Source organism: Sinohyriopsis cumingii, chromosome 11 (assembly GCF_028554795.1).
Source record: "Sinohyriopsis cumingii isolate HCF-2022 chromosome 11, ASM2855479v2, whole genome shotgun sequence".
Classification (NCBI taxonomy): domain Eukaryota; kingdom Metazoa; phylum Mollusca; class Bivalvia; order Unionida; family Unionidae; genus Sinohyriopsis; species Sinohyriopsis cumingii.
The window spans coordinates 72489708-72512198 of NC_142971.1; the positions used below are offsets into that span (position 1 = coordinate 72489708).

General features: G+C 34.7%; 1 protein-coding gene across 4 annotated transcripts in view; it reads right to left on the minus strand.

The window, feature by feature from the left end:
* The window catches only part of LOC149788717 (carbohydrate sulfotransferase 15-like), a 49405-nt gene that overhangs the window by 13787 nt on the left and 13127 nt on the right, over nucleotides 1–22491 (minus strand). The window contains exon 1 of one of the 4 annotated variants that reach the window (XM_089975750.1): nucleotides 9013–9093. The exons of the other annotated variants lie outside the window; for them this stretch is intronic. The gene's annotated coding sequence lies outside the window, so the exon portion shown is untranslated. Of the gene's footprint in view, nucleotides 1–9012; nucleotides 9094–22491 lie in introns of those variants that run through there. 4 annotated transcript variants of the gene reach the window in all.

Sequence of the window (22491 nt, forward strand, 5' to 3'; positions counted from 1 at the left end):
CAGGACCGGTCTCGTGTTCGAACCCCGGCCGAACCATACCAGAGACATATAAAATGATACCAGCAGCAGACGTGTTCGGCACTCAGCATTTCGAGGTTACTGTTTTAACTGGTCGGTCTGGTGTCAGGATATGACTAGGTGGGACATGATGTTACATGTCTGGGGCATGATGCCTCAGTTCCTGACAATTCTATAAACTGCCACACTGTAGACATCGTAGCGATATGACTGAAAAATCATGCACACACACACACACACACACACACACACACAACTTCTTTTGAGATCTCTAGCTCTAGTCATCATTTCAGCTTCACTATAGAGAGACTTTTCTCTCAAAGTATAAGTTAATTTACAAAGAAGAACAATATCTTCCGTCAGTGAAACGTCACCGTACTGGGCCGCCATGTTTTCACTTGTCTGTCCGAAGCTGAGAGGATATCCTATTTTTAGATTTAAGAGAGCGATCGATGACGCCACACTAACGCCAATGCTACACATATTTATCAGAGGCAGAGCTATATTTTGACTTTTGCACATCACATTAATTGGATTGATGATGACGTAGTGTATACTATATTTAGAGTGCTATGAAGACACGTGTCGGTAATACTTTTGGCTGAGTGAAGGCTTAGATCGTATTATACAATTCTTTCCTAATAGCTGCTCCTCAGTTTAAAAAAAAAAAAAAAACAACAAATTTTGTTTGCTCTGGTTATTGAAGTTACGACGGAATAAGACATATATATATATATATATATATATATATATATATATATATATATATATCTTCCCATTTGTCAATCCATATGCTGTGTTTTGATAAATTAGTAGCACATTCATATTGGAAAACTATGAATTCTTATATAAGCTTTAACTGAATGAGATGTGAGTTCCATAATCAATAACTGTATAGCCGTAAACTCGATATAAACCACCTAACAATAAGACATGGTGATTAGGTACACTTCTAGCATTGAAGACACAACGAAACGATCAATTTTAGCTTACAATATTTGTACTCAGAAGTTACAAACATACGAAGGTAAAAAAAAATATTTTCATTAGTAATCCATTATGAACCTCTCCACGAAGTAAATCAAATACATGTCGCGTGTACTTTAACTTTCGTCTAGAAGATATATTAGTCTCTTTTTCTTGAAGTGAATCATTAGTTACCGCCTCAGTCCATTATTTAACTGAAGAGAGTTACTGTTAATAGCTCCTTTCTTTTACGTGACAAATATTACAAGACAGAAACGTAAAGATTACGTGTCGTCGGGTTGTATGCGTTGTGTACTTTCACAGTTAAATGTCCTAATTATTAATATACTAAGAATGGAGTGTCGTTCTATTTTTAATACACTGTAAAAGATATTGTTTTCATGCGAATACAACACTCGTCCTTCACTATGGCAAACAACCTAAGTCTAAAAATCTTGTGGTACATATCCCATGGTATTTGGGAACTTTAGCCTCATTTCCAAATTTTTAATGTCATGCCAAGTGTTATAAGAATATGCACTCATCATAAGTTTGAATTCATTCTGCGCATGCATGAAAGATTTATGTTTAAAATGTCACAACAAAGGAAAACATTACCCATTACCAATGCTAGACAGATCGCTATTTTTATAGTTTGTCAGTTTTGTACAGTTTAGCAAACAGTGGTCTTTATCCCTCAGAATTAGACTGAAATGACCCATTCTGCACAGCTAACATTTGTACTTGTGTGTGTTATGAGAGAGAGAGAGAGAGAGAGAGAGAGAGAGAGAGAGAGAATAGTCGATCAAAGAAAGCATATCATGGCAATCAGAAAAGCAAACAAAGCTATTTTTTTTATACACATTGAAATTCAAAATTGTTTGGGGGAGGAGCTTAACGCCTCAATGTCGCCGTCACGTGTAAAACGTTGTATATGCAACACCATCTGAATAATATTAAATCTTGAAAGATGTTGGTCCAAAACATGATTGGGTTTCATTAAAACCAATTTAATATCGACTTTTTTTTAATACAATATTAGCCATGTAATTTTTGCCTCGAGCTTAGATATCGTGCCATTGTCCAAATTTGTACGAACTAATACGATGTTAATCGTCAACGTCCGTGGTTCAATCGATTTCAGTAGAAACCTGGTACGCAATATTTGATGATGTCAACTTTGTAAACATAAGAAGGTGACTTCAAGCAATGTCGGATTATCTTCATCTCTCATCCCAAGTTGCACATTTCAGCGCCCCAGCATCCAAAGTTCGCCCTTCATTTTGTATTCCAGCGCACCAGCTGATTACCAATACCGAGTCTTATTTTGATTTACTGTGCGTTTTCGCTTCCCAGATCCACATTAAAAGCGAACCAGTCTATATTTATTCCCCCTCGAATCAATATGTGAATCATATGCGACAGTTATTGTTATTAGATTAGTTACTAAACGAATTTGTTAAATGTGTCACATCAGTACTTTCTGAGTGTTCCCATTAAAGATCGGAATTACGAGCGACTTTGTTCACCGAATTAAGGGGTGACATCTCAATTCTCGACTGGATATTGAAAAGTTGTTTAAAAAGAAATTTTTGATTATTTCAAAGAAAGGTTTATGTCAAATATATTCATTTCCAAACGTTAGTTAGATTGGTCGAATCGTGAAATTTATTATAAACAACATTATTTTGGCTTTTAGATTTCATCAATGATAATAAGTTCTCAAACTTGATACATAAATGGCAGCAACTTCTCCGATTTCTTGCACATACGGTAAAATTGAAGTAGCAAAGCCTATACAACAACTAATTATAGTGAAAAAAATATTAATGACGACGACAATGGTAGTTTGAGTAATTTCATCACTGAGTTCGAATCGAAAATAAAGCTTAGCTGAAATATTTACAAACCACTCAAGAATTTGATAGACAAGTAATTTATATGTTTTAAAGTGATGAAAGCAAGCTGAATGACTTTTTTATTTTCACAACCTTTCGTTTGCATGTTTTGCAGACATGTTTTATTCATTCACACTTGCATGTTCTATTACATAGAATGCATATTTTATATAGCGCTGAGTGATGCAGCATTATTTCATATGACCTTTTTGGAACTGTTTCCATGAACGTTCGAATAATATGTCTAATGCCCACATACAAATACTGAGCGCATTTGTCAGCCAGTAATGTCTGTCTAATGCCCACTTAACAAGACGGATCACATTGAACAGCCAGTACAGCCAGCAAACGCTGAACAGTTATTACGGGGCGTAAGATGGATATCTTAAAGCTGCACTACATGCACACTAAATCTCTTTCTATCTACATACAACGCTCATGGGCGACAAGAGGGAAGGGCAATGCCGGATATATCCTAGTGGCCAGGATAAATTGTATAAAAGAAAATGTTTGTTTAAATAAGAACTAGGACAGGAACGGGTGTTTCGTACCCCAGGGCCCGTGATCACTCTCTACTGCCCTGCAAACGCCCGCCCACACCCAACTCCACGCTCATCTCTCAATATATGTTTGAGTGCCAAGGACTACTTATTTGGAGTGACATTTTTATGTGTGTGATATAATGAATTTGTAAACCTTGTCATTGTGCTTAGAGAAATATCTATTATCGCATATACACGCACAAAACTCATTCACCTTAAGGAAGTTGAAATGTAAATTTGTTCGATGAATTATTTCCAGGCTCATTGTAACAGAGTTTTTCATTTGTAACGTTTAAAACATAAATAAACAGCCTCTCTTAAATTTAAACACCACCTTTAGCTCGATCGTTTTAAATTCTCGAGGTGTAGTTTTGTTTAAAAAAAGAAAAACTAGTTTCATTTGATTGAGTGTGTTATGTGACGTCAATAATAGCGAACATAATTACAAATTATTACAATTTAATTATGGAAACCGAACGAATTAATTATGCATTATCAGCTATCTAATTTGCTTTAAATAGAAAAGGGAATCTCTCAGTACTGGCTGCCTTTTCCGGGTCAACAAAAATGCTGTCAGTGGTTATTTTGCCAACGAGATATGTAGGGGACATAACTCCTGTATGAATGTGCTGTATATCACAATAGCTTCTCAGACTTGGACTGTATATATGCATAAAGAATTACAGACCCTTGGAAAATGTAATTCTTCTAATTTCATTTATTCGTTGCAAAAATGTTAAATGCAGGTACAACCCAGTTACTGCTAAGAGAGAAAATAATTTTCAAAAGTGATAAATTGATCAAGTGCATCTGTGAAGTATGAAATACAATTTCAGATTTCTAAAGAATTGTACGTGAGGTGCCTTCAGCGGTTTCGCGCAGAATCAGTGAGGAGCAACTATCTACCCATGGCTGATATATGTTTAAATAATAACAAATAACAGAGTATGTTTCTTACTCTCATCATTACAAAAGAAGATTAAAAAAGCAAAACACTAGGTAATAAAGAAAATGTGAGATAGGGGAAATATTTTTCTGAATATAGTTATTTCAAAGGAATATAACGTTTTGGTTTTCTAGTTTGATCCTGGAAGACGCGTTTTAAATGCCATTTATATGTGCCACGGTTTCCATTTAATTACGCATGCGCCTTGACTTTGAAAGATTTCCAACATGGGCGGGTTTTCTCTTTGGAAAAAGGCATGAGAGCTAATTAGGAAATATTTACATCGTCTAAGATTATTGACCACGTATTGTGAATGAATATGTCTGACTAAATCCGATTGATTGAATGCTTTACTTTAGGGACCTTTTGAAAAAAGGTGAACAACTATAATCAAGCAGATAATAATGTTAACGTAGATACATTAAATAGCGAAGACAGCTATTCCATCATCAAGTAACCCGAATTAGTTAGAATAGGTAACAATATATTTATCAGTTATGCTGTTTACATTGTTGGTTATGATTTAAATATTTACTGTTTAATCTCAGTTTAATAGATGACTTGGAGCGTTTTATAAATATATAACTAGAATTGCGTTTCTTCATCTTTGGCATTATTTAAACTATTAGTATTTTATAATTTACGTCAAAAGTGCGTACGTAAATGTGTTGGTTTCGGGACCAACTGACAGTAAAGTATCAACACCAATGATGCAGTTTAAAGCGTAAGGATTTTGTCAATTTGGCGTTTCCATGGCAATGTTCATCCTGTTTCAGCAACAGTTTGATATTTTGTTTCCTTTAACCTAAAATAATTGTCAAAAGTCTTTGTAGATAGACATGGGCAGATTTTAAACAACCAGTTCATTACACAGATTTAAACACCTCATTAATAGGACAACATATAAAAAGCAGAGGTAAACATTTTACTATACGTTTTATGCAATTCAGACCTAAATAAATAAATAAATACACGCTACCTATTGATACTGAGCTTGTTGAAGTTATGCTGCAGTGATAAATCTCTATATCGCCTCTCTCTAAGATGTGATATATATCACAGTTTGGCTTTGTATCTATACCGCCTCTCTAGAAGATGTGATATCTATCACAGTTTGGCTTTGTGTCGATATTGATAATGCTACAATTACTAATATATAACATTGCGTCTTTGTTGCAATGGTCATGATCCTTAAAATCAGCTATATCTATCACAACTGAGCTTTGTGTGATCACTTATGATGTTTAAAAACCTGCCATCTCTATCATACTTATTCTTTGTTATATTATTTATGATGTTACAAACTGCTAGATCTATCACAATTTAGCGGTGTGCTATTATTGATGATGTTAAAAATGTATCTATACTGATATTAATATGACATGCCATGGTCTGGAAACTCAAGTGGGTTGGTTGTGATTTAGAAATTTACAAGTGCTTGAGATATGTTTTTGTTTCATCTCAATTTTAAGAGTTTTTGCTTAACAACTTCCTCGTAACAGTGCTATTGGTTGTATTTATACATTTACAAGTGTTTTAGAGATATCCTAGTATTAGGATGCATGGATGGTCTGAAGCAGTTTTAACTGTTTTATATTGTAGAACTGTTCTAACCTATTTTCTTGTCTTGCAAAGTAAAAATCAGTTAGGCAGCTTTTACATAAATTTCAAAACTGAAATTGACAAGCCCCTATATTGACCATTGCATAAAATGAAAGAATTAAAGGATGGAATACTGTTACGAATCCAGCAAGAAGTAAAACCAACCCATTTTGTTAAAGTTAACAATTGATTTAATGATCCAAGTTATCAAAGACAGTGTGAGAGGGACTTACAGTATTATGAAGTGAGTTATATTACAGTCCAAAGGAATTAAATGTAATGTATTAACTTCAGGACCGGAAGTGTACTGGTCCGTCAAGCACAGTCACGTTTTCGAAATGGTGTTGTCCAGAGCACCTTTAAATAATTCACAATTATATTGCAGTCCCAAAAATGAAGACATTATATTTCATTTGAGTAGTCTAAGCATGCTTTCCCTCGCAAACAATATCTAAGTACAGTATAAAGCACGTGTGCAGACTTGATGTTGCAATAGGAACACAGGAAATAATAGTGACTTCAAAATAGAGATGAAATCTGATAACTCAGTTTTCTCCTTGTACATTCGTCCTATTACGTATATATTCCATAACATACCAACACGTGACAGATGATACTACTGATTCTAAATTTTCAAAATACCCGTTAATGTTACCTAACGCATCAAATACAAATTTATTTAATCCTTCAAAGATACCACCTGACCGATCTGCCCAATGGGAAAAAGGCCAAATCTCATAAACATGTTGACTAATAATTATATTATTAGCAACTGTCAAGACGCCCGTTAGAATCTATTGATAGATCGTGAGCAATTTGGCGTCCTTTTGTAGATTTGTGCAGCCCCTATGCATGCATACCACCAACTAAATTAAATCTTTACAAAATATGTATAAATATTTACCAGGTGTTAAAAAGAATATCTATCTATCTATCTATCTATCTATCTATCTATCTATCTATCATAGCTAATCCTGCTGACATGTAGATGTGAAACTTGACCGAATCTAAAGAAATTATTTTAAGTAATTTTATCAATCATTCAATACCTTTTGAACAAAAAAAGTTGTTCAAGGAATTCTTGTCTAGGGCGCATTAGTTTTCAACATAATTTTTGATTGAATCATCTCTAACTTACAGTAGGATTCAACACGTATCCTTTTAAGGAACTTTCTTTAGCAAGCATTAGTCATTAAAGCAACACATATCATGGACTGAAAACAACATCATATACGGAATCTTGTCTAGCATAAAGCAGTTTTCAATACACAAACCCATACTGTATATTGTCAAGCATACATAAGTTTTCGACATATTTTATTTTGTACCGGAAGACTATTAGTTTTCGCACTTAAAGCTTTTCAAACTTGATGCCGAAGAAATAATTTTAATCAGAACATGGTTACAGATTTATAATATAATATAAATCACATGGACCAGCTCCATAAACAGACCCAGAACGTTACTGGAAAGGCACATTACTTAACACTAACCAAAGTACAAGCTACACTAGTATACATAAAACATATTTCGAGTCAACTCGTTTATACATGTATACACACAGTTATAGAGGAATACATACATATAACGAGTATATGTGTGTGTGCGTGCGTACGAGAGAGAGAGAGAGAGAGAGAGAGAGAGAAAGAGAGAGAGAGAGAGATAGAGAGAAAGAGATGTGTGAAATAATATATCCTTTGCAAAAACGAACAAAACCATGAGTTATTCCTCTGTCACTCTTTAACTGTGATGCTGATGTTATGTTGCATAGCTACACAACAATGCCGATACAACTACAATTTTGGACATTTTTAATTACATGTATTTATTATATAAATAAACACTATACCATACAACTCTATTCACTATTCAAATTAAATAGCATAACTTGATCTAAATGAATTTCACGACGTCAGCTGCTGCTTTTCAATAGCATTAAAATGTATTGACGCGTATTTTAAAGTGAACGCAGTTTTCAATTATAAAATAGAGAGTCTTTTTAATACACAGTTTTGTATAATCTATAATTTCGTGCACTCAGATTTACGTTGAAATTTTGTCCGACAGGAAACAACCATTAACCAGGAGCCTTGGTCCGTGAAGTACTTTCCCGTACATAAAAATGCGGCTTTTTCGCGACTGGTTTGTTTTGTGAAAAGGTGTTGTGCAAGGAAGTAGTTTCTCAAAACGTTGCACTCTCACCAGGTTGCATGTCAAACCAAATGGTTCAAGCTAGTTTGTATCGAATATGAAGCAAGTAAGCAGTCTTTTCTGGTAATTACACTTTTTAAATCAGTCACAGTAGGCTGCGGTGACTCGTTATGTGGCTAGTCATGATTTGGGTTGAGTCGTGATGGGGTGGGGATTGGGATAAAATATTCGTTTAAATGTCAGATCTATAAAGAATGTCTTTTTAGCTGTAATTTAAACATGTTTACATATAGTAAATCGTCGACAAATTTATTTTTGACAATTATAGGAAACAAAGAAAAGAACAAAGCTAAACATTAGGTACATTTTCATAACTATTAATGAGTATAGCATGCAATTTGCCCCACTCTGCGGAAACAACGCAGATGAATTGCCAAAGTTGTGCATGCTCCGAAATCTTCGTCTCTTTGAATTGGCTATGGGCGCTAACATCCTTGCATCAAAATTTATATTCCTCTTAAGTCCAGATTTGTGTGTGATCTAAGCAAGGTCTTTATTGCATCATCTAGATATAAAAGCTTTTGCCATGCATTACTGTAAACATGTGTAATTAACATAAGCTTCAACAGTCTGATCTATTGAAAATTAAAACATGTTTTCTACAGCATTTTCCGTTCAAACGTTCTTTATACATATATGTTCACAATCCGTTTCAATGTATCTTAACTTACAGTATTCTCAGAAATTCAACTTTGCATAAAGCTGCCTTGAAACGTTAAAAATTGTTTCAATTGCTAACTTGTAAATTTCTATTCTGTTTAAATCATTAATTCTATATGTTCTCACCCCACTCCGCATCTTCGACTTGTGCAAGTGGTAAAGTCCTTACCTTCTAAAATTCTTATCAAGATGACTTTAAATTCCTGCACGCAGAAGGGGTATTGCCATTAATAACATTTCAATCCTTTCATTCGATGTATGCAGAGCTCGTGCCCCTGATTTGTTACGTTTTTGTTGTTACTGAAGTCACAGTCTGTATACAAGAAAACTAAGGTGTTGGCAACAGGTGTCGAATTGTCTCTTTGCGCTATATTTTAATTATCTTCATCGATTGAAGCATATTTATGTTACAGTAATTTGTGATTTTAATTATAAATAAATATATTCGTTGTTAAAATACAAGGCACATACTATATTCCTAATTAATTTATTTCATTTTACTTAGCTTACGTCACATCCCCGTAATATAAAACATCGTACGAAGACAGCCCGGCTGGAGCGATTCGATTGAAAAGGTGCTAAAATAATGATACTTTCTTTAACATAAATTCACTATTCGCATGGAATTCAATCAAGAAACACACCTTTAAATAATCAGTATTGTTGTAAATACAAAATAGACTTCATTGATTGACGTATATAATTTAAGTTCATATTCTCTAGTCGCAGCATTGAAGCTGAGATATATGTAGCGGGCTTATACAGGAAGTTTGCAACAGAAAAAATGTAGAATGTATTAAGTAAGTAGAATTTAATATATTGCTTTGTGCAACTGTCGAGTTATTGACACATGTTCTCTTCAGTCCGAGTTTTGATTTTCTTTCAAAGTGATAAAAGTATACGTATCAAATTTCTTAATTGCTCTTATCTAAATTGCGAATACAAGGATTTATTCAATTTGATGACCTATTTTATATGAATCATTTGTTCTGTAAATGTATCGTAAAAAAGCGCCATCCGGTGAAATTAATACGGGCGCTTTTCCCGTATTTATTTATGGGAAGGGGTAAATGTGTTCTCAATGACATGGCAAAACAAGGCCAGATATCCAGCACATTCGCTGAGAGAATGTCTCCTTCTGTGAATGTGAAAGTGCAAATGTTCTGGATGACGGGAGTTGTAACAGGAAACGACTCAGCGTATATACTCACCATCTATGTTTATATTACGGATTCATTGTCCTAAAGTTTTTCCTTCGTTTTCTCTTTTCATCCGTTAGTTATCTCTAACTGGAGCGTCCGATAGATGAAATACAAAATATAGAAATGAACATACACTGTTTCATACCTCCAGCAAGCAAGGTGGTTATTCTATATTTACTGACATATTTTATAATCCAACTCAAGCTGCAATATCCCTGATAAGATATTATTGCAAATTTCAACTTTTCCTTTTTATCGTACAATAACTCTAACCCGAGCGTTCGCTCGATGAAATCACAAAAGAAAGACAGGTTTTTGCATGTTAGATACCTCCAGTACAGCAAGATAATCATCGGTCATGTTTCAAGTAACAAAATATTCTATAAACTATAATTGCAAATTTTGAAGGGTGGGTTAAAGAGGTTATATATAACTTGTCAGTAATTGTCAGTAATTGTGATCTTATCCAATATATTACCCACCCGAGTGCTTGAATATAATTTGTTCGGGATGAATCAGCGGGGCGTGGGGTGTATTTACGGGATTGTTTTTTGACATCGCGCATATATCTATTTACCGCATTTGAAAATATAGCAACACATATATTAAAGGAAATAACTTGTCATTACGACATGCTCAAATTAGCGTAAATACATTTTGTTGCATGTAGCGGACAAAATAAATAACATAGGAATGAATGTATGTATGTATGTATGTATGTATCTATGTATGTTAAGTATGTTTGTATGTATGTATGTATGTAGGTATGTATGTATGTGCACACGTGCGTACTTACGTACGTACGTACGTACGTATGTAGGTAGGTAGGTAGGTAGGTAGATATGTATGTATGTATGTATGTATGTATGTATGTATGTATGTATTGTCATGCCGGTACATCTGGTTAACATTTTAAGCATAACAATTTCTTTTAACTTATATTGTCATTCCTCTTAGTTGCATGAAATAGCTCACTTCATGACCAATATATATATATATATATATATATATATATATATATATATATATATATATATATATATATATATATATATATATAACGATGGTGTAGTGAGAAATGCCATGCTGTAAACATGCTTAAGATGACGGTGTTGGCTTTAACATAATGTACATCGCATTAAATTGCCCTCACTTTAGTAAATATTTGGTCTCAAAATATAGATGGTGAGTACTATCTTTAAACTAATGCCTGTTTATATAATTGAGTATTTGCACAACATATTCATGAACATAAATAAGCAAGTACCCACTTAATGGATTATTGAAATTCATCATTACAGGTCACCGGCCACCTATATTGTACAAACGTGTGATATTATTAGTATAACATAAAAATGTTTAATTAGACTTAAAACTCCGCCTTATAAAATTAAAAAAGTATTCGGCAATTTCCGTAAACAATCGGTAGTTTCCGCGTGTCAAAACCGGATATGACGTACATTTATACCTTCTATTCAACCTAGCCATTGAAGTGCTTAATTTCCCCATGTAAATGTCTATGTGATATAGCGTACGCTCGTGATTCTTTTACATCAGATATGCTGCACTGTGTTGCATACGGATGTAACCAAAAGAGTGATGATGGGAGAAAACGTTCTTTCTGTTTCCGAAAAACCATGTTTACCAGAACAAAGTGTATTTAATCTGTGGGATCGAATAGGGGAGGGATGGGAAAGTTGTATCATTTATGCCGGATTATAGTGGATTTGGCCCAAAGACAATTCGGACCAACTCGAAATACAGTTCGGCCAAACTTAACAGTAGTTTTACGCTCTTTTTCTTCAACAAAAAAGTAGATGCTATGTAAGACAGGTTTTAGGAAAGAAAAAAATAAATAAATAAACAAATTATTTTGATATTCTTTGAAAGAAAATACTCATACTTCGTAACGTACATATTTATGAGAGAAGACACAAACTGACATATCTTGCTTATTCTAATTAAAATATTTATATACATTTTTTATGCTAACAAATATATGCATCTGCACAACGACAGTCTCAATTTAAGTCTTCCGGTCAAATTATCAATAATCATTTATAAAACAAAAATATGTAACAGATAATATTCTACATAATACGTATACATTTTGCAAAGGGTAGTGTACATGAGTTATCATAACAAATATTCTTAATTTTAGGCTTCACGTTGTAACACAGCTGCATACAATACATACTAGATTACACATGAGAGAGAGAGAGAGAGAGAGAGAGAGAGAGAATAATGTTGAACATTTTTTCAGTATTTAGTTGCTGCAATATGAAGCTTTTACCAGTTAATTTTATTGTTTGTTTTTATTTTTCAAGTTGTCTTTGTGTTTGCGCGCGTAAATTGAAAGCTTGTCATTAGTTGGTCAATATCGTCAATCATATTTGCTCCATTATTCCGTACAAATTAGAAAGGAAATAATTTTGTATTTAATTTGTGCCCCCCCCCCCACACACACACTCACGGTACAAAATAAATTGATAAACGTACACTTGTTTGAAAATAAAATGAAAGAAATAACCTTTCATTATTATATATTCCTTCTTTTTTCATCATGCGAAAATTATTTTTAAAAAAAATACATATTTACGAACTCCGTATATGTAGCGGATACCGGCTGGCATATGCATCCTTATTGTAGTGTGCATCGCTTATGAGACGAAATTATCACCCAATTGCTTGAAGGCACCTGCCATTTATGCATGATCAGTTACTGATTGGAAACTGACCCAGACTGTATTGTATCCAGGTTAAATATAAGTCGGTATCTCGCAACAGCAAAAAATTATTATTTTAAAAGACATTCAATGTGAGTGCAAATGATAATCTTTTTGCTAGCATGGGTTACAAAAGTTTAATTAAAGAAAGTTATTATTGTGTATAATATTTGAACTGCAAACATCAATTATGATTACATATGGCAAACAAATAGAAGCCCAGGTGATACACACACCGGCATGGAGCAATACACTCATTGTTTAAACTTACCAACAGGATATCAAATACATTGGTTATTTTATTACAATGCAAACCAACCCCGGAAACTTGACTTTGGTATCTTTTTTGTGTGCCGATTTGTTCTTCTGAAGTCGGCCAACAAAAGGAAGTCAAATTTGGTTCCTTTTGGATTCTTTAATTGTGCCAATGTTTTTCATCTTTCTTTTAATATAAAGTCTGCCAACACAGGGAAGCCAGAATTGATTCTTTTTACCTGTATTAGCGGGAATTTTCAAAATAAATTGAAACAATGGAATAGTTTTGAAAGCTAGTGCGTCGTGCACGCATACCGATATAAGGCTGAACAGTAAATTATTTTGCATTAGTTCATATAAAATATTCCCTATCCATAATTTATAGTGTTTTATTTTTCGACAAAAAGAAGCATGTACTTCGTCTTGTAGGGATAAATGTACGTCATTTCCGATTGCGTCCTCTATAGGTGGGAAATCGTAACCAAAGGGAAGTAACAGCGTTGTATACTTCTATTTCGAGTAATTAAATTATTATTTCTTCTTTACACTTGATATTTTTTTGTTCTTTTGGTGCGAGTATAACTATTTTTAATCATGTGATGCAAATCTTATATAAATAGGAAAATGTTGGAGTATGGTCCGTGACCTTTAAGGCAAATACTGTTCATCTGTATGTAATACATAGCTATTATACTGATACAATTTTGTAATAAATATATGCAAAAACACTACAGTTTAAACGAGACACAATAATTAAGCATATTAGATCTCATTTTTAAAGGAAGAATCTTACTAACATGTACAAAATATACATTGAATTCACTTAATTGTTAAAAGCATGAGCCCTGTTTTAATAGATCTTATAATATTTCATGCACATGATGAGTCATATAAAACTGATATAAATGTTTATATCATAAGACATTCATCCATATCATTTATACTTAATATACCAATTACAATGCATTTTTTTTTTTTTTAAAAGAACATTTTCAATGAAAGTACCATTTTCATCAACATAATGATGATAGAAAGGTACAAGCCTGATCAGAAAAATCTGAATGAACACTACTTCATGATCATTAATAGTAGGCAAGTATTATGTTAAAAAAATATTATGCTTGAATCCACCTTTCCCATCTCTAGCATTTCCATTATAACTTTCCATATTTCTATGACACTGAATAGGCATTTACAAAGTAAAGTTTCAACAGTAGTCATGAGTTTGAATACACACATCAAGTTCTGTTATTGTTGTACAGGTAAAAAAAGAACTATGCCACCTAATCAATATGTGATAGCTGAATATAAACAGGAAGCAGCACTCAGTATCTTTTCCTATCTATTTTTAATTAGAAACAAAACAAACTATTACATTTTATTAAATAATACATGTGCATACGCTATTCCTGAAACAGAACAGAACCATCGCGTGTTCAATTACTTTAATGTAGCACAATTATTTTTCAGTTCCGCATACATCTGAATATATACGAACATGGAATATGCAAATTGTGAACATTTACTGATTGATATTTTTGCATATGATATGATATCAAAATTGTTTGACTATACTGTTGCACCCCAGTTACAGATTATACTGTTGCAACCCAGTTACAGGTTATACTGTTGCACCCCAGTTACAGGTTATACTGTTGCACCCCATTTACAGGTTATACTGCTGCACCCCATTTGCAGGCTTGTGAAATTAAACTATACATGACAAAAAGTATGAATCAAAGCTTACAGATAGGCATCCTAAAGACAATTTGTTTCTTTTTTCTTCTTTTTTAACAGGTCATCATCTCTTCTCTTTGCTATACATTTTTCAATGATATTGACTAGTCCAGTCATCCAGTAAAAGGCGGCTCCGGCCTTGAGTTCGTAAGGAACCTCAGCTCACGGGGTAGGGTGGGCAATTCACATAATGCTCCGTTACGGAGATAATTTAGGATATGCCTAAAATAGGCTGGGTCTCTGTCAAAGAAGAATAAACAACAACCTTGTCTTCGTATGGCTTAAAGGTAGAATTTTGATAAGTAATGGCTGCCAATAAGGAGGCTGGATTTGCATTTGTGTTGATCTGCATATCAAGAAACGAGTTCATCCTATATGCAGTATCATCCGCCCATCCTGTGCTTCTTGTAGGTTCTGCAACCTGGTTTGTACCAAGTCACCTTCCTCTAGGAGTTCGCTGACGACACCCCTTAGATAGGCTCCCTCTGGCACCGGGCTACAATCCCAGCACAATAGGAGCACAAGCCAATACAACTTCTGCTTGCTTTACATTCTTTGGTACAGGCCAGCTCATCACAGCCTCTACTTTTGATTGATCGGTTCCAACACTTTCACTGCTCACAACATGAACCAATTAGGTGACTTGTCTTCTAAACAGGTGACATTTCTCAGGACTCAGTTTCAAATGAGCCTGTTGAAGGCGGTTAAGAACTTGACTTAAATTCCAATATGTTCACTAAAGGTCTTTGAAAAGACTATTATATCATCCAGATACACGAAGCATACTTTTCAGGATAAGCCCCTAAAGACCCATTCCATAAGTCTCTCAAATATGGCTGGTGCGTTGCATAAACCAAAACCCATCACTGTAAATTGCCAGAGGTCACTACTAGGAACTGAATATACTGTTTTAGGCTTATCCCTATCTGCAACATTCACCTGCTACTATCCACTTTTGACGCCAAGAGTTTAAGATAGCTTAGCGCCAGAAAAAGCATCCAAAATGTCATCTATTCTGGGATGGCGATATGAATCGTTAATGGTCACATCATTCAGCTTGCGATAGTCCACGCCATTTTGTCTGTAATGGGAATTTTATTAAAACTTCATCGTAGTTGGAATAAGTTTCTTCCCTCTACTTCCAAACCTCTTCTATGACCACCTAACAATGATTCTCATTGTACCAATAAGTATTGTCAGGTAACAACAAACTAGAAAAATGATTTCACATAACTCTCAAATAGAGACGTAGTTGCTTCCAATTATTCCTTGTGAATCGATTTCGTAAGTATAAACCGGCTTATATTTGTTTGTCCATAAAAAATTATATAATGCAGAAATATTAAGCTCAGCAACATTTTTATGATCACTGAATTGTTCTCCTTGGCTTTCAACAATTCTTTTGCAAACGTTGCCTTCGCTTTCTTATATTTCGTGTATGACAACTATTAACGGTCTCTTGGGCGACCATTATATATTCATTTTCAACATATTTTGTTCGTCTCCGTGCGAAACGTTGAAACATTTAATAGTTTCCAATACGGATTAGAGTACGGACAGGACATGTGTTTGAGCAGTAACTTAGAAGCCGCGTCAAATTATGTATATTTTGTCTTGAATAATACCTCCAATATGGACTTTCGTCTCTAATGATGCAATACACAGTTAAGTTTAAAAAGATTGCTGCGAAGTGCTTCCTTATGCAAACTTTTCAGTTCTGATATGATTATATGATCGGTGGCCATCGTTGTACTATGTACAAATGGTCTAACTAGACCTATGTTGTACCGGATAATGGCATTTTCAAAGATGACGTTCTATTGTATTGGCTCTTAGCGCTAAGTCGAACTTACTTTGTTTCAATTGTATATTGCATATCAGAGATTCAAATAAATCATCGGCTGAGAAAAGGTAAATTCAGGTCTAATACACATAGATTGACTATTAAAAGATATCAAATGCCTATCGCACAAAAACATTTCCAGAGCAGCACCTCTATTGTTTGGTGTTAAACTGTTGGATTTGGAGCCGAACAATGAAATTAACTGGATGTTGAAATCCACTGCTAATGTGGCAATGCTCTCGTTATCAAACCTATGAAACTGGTCGTAAAATTCTTATATTGTTTCAGAGTAACATGCAACGTAAGAATTAGCTAAAGGTACATTGAAAAGCGGCTCAGAAAAACAACTGATATTTAAAATTATATTTTACCTCTACCTGAAAAAACTCTCTCTATACTAGCGCTATACACATTATTAACATTTAGCGACATTTTATAGATGATTGCTATCTCCACGAACCCTGTGTGTCTTAGACTTTCTTAAAATTTTACTGTCTGCGCACGAAAACGGTTTAAACTTGTTCTTTATAAAAACCTGAACTTCATTTTCAGCTTACTGCAGACGATAAAAAAACACATTTGACAATACAGTCATATTAGTTCGATATGTTACATGGCCAACAAGAATCAAAAGCAACACCCTTCCCAATTCCTGGTGACATATTTACATAAAACGTATTTATGCTGCCACATGTGTCCCTGGCATTGTTTACAATTTCTCTACTTTCAAAAATAATGAGATCTTATCGTGACAACGAAAACACTTTTTAGAAAAACAAAATAGGCTTGAATGGTTGATCTGAAGTTCAACCCTTCGTGCACACTGGTTTTTGTTCACTCATTCTGTTAAGTATATCCATATATGTCCATTATTGTAGATTCTACATTAATATAATGGTCATTGGTAAGCGATATATTTACATAGCTAACTTTTGTCATGCTTAGAAGTTGTAAATAAGATTTGAAATAGACGTTTGATCTCAGAATGTAATGGAATAATTTGATGGAATTTTCCAATCAGGCATTACTCACATCTAGAGATTTCCAGATCATTATATGGTGTCTTAGGTCAAGTTAAATTAACTTTTTCCTGACAAAAACAATTAGGACGTAAACGGTGGATTGCAATCTGAGTGTCTTCGTTAACTAATCTTCGGAATTCAGAAATCTCAAGCGATCATGACCTGAAACTTTCACATCTACAATCAGAGAAAAAGAGTGAATTATATAAGTCTTTACGTGAAAATGAGCACATGTTTCATGATGTTTCAACAAAACTAAATAAACGCTATCATGACTTGGTATTGCAGATTGTACACCCGTGAAAGAGTAAACTTAGAAGACAAGTTGTCTCAATCAGTAAAATGTATATACTGGAGAGAGCTTTTGTTGATTAAAGTAAAATGATTTGGAATTCTCCGTCAAAGTTTCAGCGTTTAATGAGCATAGTAACATCTGATCTAGATAATAGTAACACGTGCAGTAATCGCATCATAATCTTGATCGATGGGTGGAAAGGTTACTTGGTAACCGTTCGACTCCGTGATGCTTATTTGACAATCAGCTTAGCTAATAGCGAATTTAGCCGTGTTTGTGTGGCATTTGTTAAGATAGATTGTGCGACAAGGTCAAGTTAAACATGTAGAATCTTTTGACAAATTAAAACCCATTATTAAAAGTGCTTTCAGATCCAAGGTATTTTAAAATGTTGATGCAAGGGTTGTAGACCAAGAAAATACAAAATGGTGTGGACCATCAATTATGGAGTTTGTCGAAACAAAGAAACTGAACCATATAATATATTTCACAGACTAGAAGGAAAGCGTGGCTTTAAAACTGGCTTTGCAACATTTTGAAGTGTATCTTATTTCAGCTGCTTCTCAGGTTATTGTGATCAAAACCCCCTTACTGTCATTAAGGAATACAAAATAGGAATTAGAGATTGTTTAGTTGGAGTTCGATGATCAGCCTTTTCGCAACAAGGTGGAATCAAAAATTGCTCACCTTTGTCTCTCCAATTCCGGACCTATAAATATGGACAGTGGACACAATGCCAGTCATCTGGAAGGGTTGTGGTCATTTCTTACTCACCGACGATCTTGGTACCCACACTCGTTCAGAAATTGAGAGGCCAGACATTCAAGCTGTTAGTCTCTTCAATGGAACGAGTCCCAGCTAAACCATTTACCCGATCTAGCAATATATTTGCCCAGAACGATTTCAACCACTCTGAATCGTCTTAAGCTACCAAGAACTCAGGTGTTCTACCTCTGCAATGATTCTAGACAGGATAGCCTTTCGAGAGAAAGAACCGATACCTTCGATTGTGAAGAGTATCTCACCAGGAAGAAGGCCATCCGCTCTGAAAATTTATGGGGAAATATATGGCTGTTTTCAGAACCTGATGCCATAGAAAAAAGAACATCTATTTGACTGTTCCGATCTCTCATCACACCGAAATTTCTTTACTGGCTTTACGAGGTACAACAGTTTGCTCCAATATGCACCATTTAGTACCGTGATAGCTGACATTGAATCACCGTGACAGAAGAGACGCAGATCATGATAATGATTTACCAGACCTACTATCCAACTGTAATTTGGATTTGCTAAAACAGGAGACCCTGTTTCAAAAATGTAATCTGTCCTGGGATTTGATCATCGCTCAAGTGAGAAACATTTGAACGTTTAGAAAGGACCTAGTTGAAATCTTAAATTTAAAATCATGCGACATTGCACTGTAATGATTTAGGTCGTTATCATAATGATTTAACCAAGACTTTAAATAAAAGGTAATGGTAGATAGAGTGAAATTCGTCAACGTTGAAGTAGTCTCTATAAATACAACACTAACAAAGTCTGTAGAAATCAACAAGTCGGTACCTTGTTTAAATGAAGGTCCCGGATAATAAACGAAATAATTAGCTACTCTGGTAGAGCTGGCTCTGCTAACAGACACGGATTCCATTGTTATCATCATCAGCAAGCAGACTTAGGAGACATATGATCGACGATAACCAAGCTCAACTTCATTAACAACCAGTTAATCATTGTTTCCAATCACAACATTATAACTCATGGACACACTGAATTACTGAATACATGTATAGAGGCGGAAAGGTGAGACGTTTATGTACTAGCTGACATTAGGCCCAGTGAAGAAACTTTGGCTGAGAGTTTCTTTGTCAGCATTAGTTCTGTGTCGGTAGTATTCAACGCTAACTGTGGACGATGGGACTGAAGTAACAGCAATAATATGATTATTCTATCGGTTGGAATTGACTGAGTAAATCACGGTCCTGAGAGAGAGAGAGAGAGAGAGAGAGAGAGAGAGAGGGAGAGAGAGCGAGATGCCACGTTGTTCGGTGCCGATTATTAGGTATGGAAGATTCATTTCAGGATCATTATAGGAGCCTGCTCTTTACAAAGTGGCATACTACGAAACTATTTGTTTCATGAACAGACGTTAAAGCGACAGAATAAACTATGCCTTTAATGAATACGAGTGAAGATGAAGCAAATTGGAAAGATAGCGCATAATGTAGTAAATCCAACGCACATTATATAGTGCTGAGGAAACGCTTGCGATCGGCCTTGTCTTACCCTTTTGTGCATTCTCTTAATTTTCTAAGCTCACCGTTTACCCCCGGCATCTGAATAACATGCGTTCCCTCATTTCCCTATTGCGTCTTCTTACATCTTTATTTAGCACTACAACACTGCTAATGTGGCATTACTTCGCACAAAATATCGAGTGTTCCAAAAAGTACTCGCATGGCAAGCAAATATTAGAAAATACGGCTTATAAAGTTTTGATACAAGACAATTTGATATATCAGTAATATTGGTGTATGAAATGTTGTTCCACCCATGGCGCATTAATACGCATATATACATTTTGTTTCAACCTTAGGTTATATTTCCACAGTAGGCTGTCCCTTCTAACATATTAAAATCTGTCGCTTCTATAAAACGCTAAATCTGTGTTGAACTGTCACTGCATCTTTTAAATGCATTAAACATGATTCTGAATAAATACTAAATCCTCTCTGCTTCTCTCCACATTCACAAGAGAGAGAATACGGAGAAGAATGTGGTGTGAGAGAAAAACACTATCTTGCAACAAGTAACCTACAAGAATTTTGGACTTTTTAGTCGCTAGATTCCTTGGGAATTTATAGAGCCTTCTGAGGTGGGATGACGTGAGATCCTAACTCCTTAACGTGGTTTGCTTACTGTCACCAAGGGAATAATCGACCACGGCGTTATAAACCCGGATCGAGTAGGCAATAAAGTAAAATATGAAATTAATGAATAGAGATCGGAGCAGGTCTATTAGAGATCGGAGCAGGTCTATATAATAGAACAACAAGAGGCCCGGCATTTAAAATATAATAATTTAATTAAGTACATAAAAAAAATGAAGTTGAACATGACATTTGAATCTTTCACTTTCTCTTAGAAACAGAGTTACACAATTGATGATAAATTTATTTAACCGTTGTGTTACACCAATAAAACAAATTTCAACATATAATCAGGTGACTGCTCGAACTGAAATTGACGGCATACCAGCATCATTTGGCTGCTTCCGGTCTTTTCCAAATCACTGGTGGTAATAGCTTGGCGTTGCATTATTTCATTTCCATCTCTCTTTCTTTCTTTAGACTCGACTTAGCATCAACCGCCTTGATTTTATACTGCCTTCTGTTTCACTGTCCAGTTCAGGCACGGATATATTTTTCCTTCACAAAAAATCGTACCCAACCTGATTCGCATTCCTAACTGGAACTATGACATAATCAGACCTCTTATATAAACCATTGTACCATTGTATGACTGTCAATTACTAGCTTATTATACTCCTAATGCTAATACCATCGATTCCCGGTTGAAAAGAATTCACAATTTAATTGCATTAACGAATAAATGTACGTCCGACCCTGTCCTAACTGCTTTGCCTGCTAATTAGCGATTCATTTACATACACTTCCAGATATTGTAAACTCAATTCTAAGCATACATGATTCATGTGATTTAAGGCTGTAAATTTATGTTTCTTACAGTTCAGAAGAAATGCATGCAATATTTAGGATACATGATTCCTGTAATATTCAAAACAAATAAATTAATTTCGCAATGCGAGATAGCATGAACGTCCTACACTACATGATTTCTATTACATTCAGGAAATATGAATGTTCAATTGTTTTCTGAACACAAGGACAATTGAAATATGAATTTAAAGCAAGTATATTGAACAAATTATTACAAACTTGCAGTTGAGGCAATACCTTTGTGCCTTTGCCGAGACTAGCTCCCCTTTCTCTGAAGAGCAACTTCAATTTCTTCGACGAATTTGTTAACGACAGAAATTACGTATTAATCTTCTTCGTAGTCCCTCGGACTTTTGGCCTCAACAGAAAAATTTGGTTTGACTAAAACTTCGTTGTATCATTCTTTAACCACACCCTTTGGGCTGAACACCCCCGTTTGTTTAACTTAGCCAAGAAGAATTAACTTTCTCTAACCAACAGTAATGCTTAACACTCCCATGTAAGTCAAAATAATTCTCTCTAGAACACCTTTATTAACAGAGATTCAGGAAAATATCATTTCACGACACCTGTTACAAATGATCCAATATTGCCCAAACGTTTTGGACTGGTTTATCTTTGCTTAGTTATTTTCCGGCTACATGGTCTCACGCTAACATTCTGTCTCATGATTAACAAGCGGACTCTAATTAAGATTCACTTATGCCTCCAAACAAGGGAGATTAACTATTGCAGGCTGCCAAGTTATTGCGAGCCTAGACATTACGTCAATCTTAATTGTTACATGTCACGATGGCCACTACAGAATGTACTGCGAAATTATCTTCA